We start from the raw sequence: 1,124 nt of genomic DNA on the forward strand, positions 1-1,124 counted from the left end.
TAGAGGATTCTCAATTGTCAAATACTGATCTTTGAGACTCTTAATAAGATGATGGCTAATAATTAATATTTCCTGTATCAATTTTTCTCATTGGCATTATTTCCTTCTATGATACATTCACCAAGTCTTTTTGACTTTAGAATAATCTTTGTATCCAATGCCCACCGTAAATAATTATCTCCAGAGAGATTTAGGGCAGCAAAATCCAGGTTGATTTTCGACATCTCAAATCATATATCACTCAATATTTAGGTATAATTTTCATGCGGCCTTACTCTTAAAAACAATCAATTCGGATTTCAATCTTGTGAGGACAATGAGACTATCAATCTTAAAGGCATTTAATCAATCAGTCAAGTTTTAGCAAGTATCAGCAATACTATTTCTATGTGCTCATAATATTAAGGTTTATCTAGACTAGCAAAAACGGATTCAATTAATCATGCAATTAAGGTTTAACAATCAATGGATTTTAGCAAGACTACTAAAAAGATTTATTAATCACTCAATCAGTTTCAAGGCTGATTTTAGCAATACTAGAATATAGATTTCAAGCATGAATTTCAATGAATCAGTTTTAATGCTGATTTTAGCAATACTAGAATATAGATTTCAAGCATGAATTTCAATGAATCAGTTTCAAGGCTGATTGATATTTAACATAAACCATGTGTAAATAATTTATCTAGTATCCGAACTTATCAAACCTCAAAAACATATAATCAGATTAATCAATTTAATCGAATTTAGCATACAATCATAAACCTCAAGACATTAAATTTTATCATGAATCTATCAACCTAGCATACGGATTCTCAATTCTCAAAGACATCCAAATCAGATCAATATAACCTATCATACGGATTATTTAGGGTTTCTATTTAAAACATATCAGATTACAAAACAATCAATCCTAGCAGATGATATTAAACCACAAGAATCATGCAACCAGATCATTTGGATTTTAAACAAGTAATCCTCAATCAATCTATCAACCTATCGGATTCAATCAATGTTTTACGCTAGCAACCTATCGGATTCAATCAATGTTTTAACGGGATGGTCGGTTTAAACAATTTTAAATCAGATGAACAATTAACCAAGCAGGATGAGAAAATAAATCT

Source organism: Brassica oleracea, chromosome C9, assembly GCF_000695525.1.
Source record: "Brassica oleracea var. oleracea cultivar TO1000 chromosome C9, BOL, whole genome shotgun sequence".
Taxonomy (NCBI): domain Eukaryota; kingdom Viridiplantae; phylum Streptophyta; class Magnoliopsida; order Brassicales; family Brassicaceae; genus Brassica; species Brassica oleracea.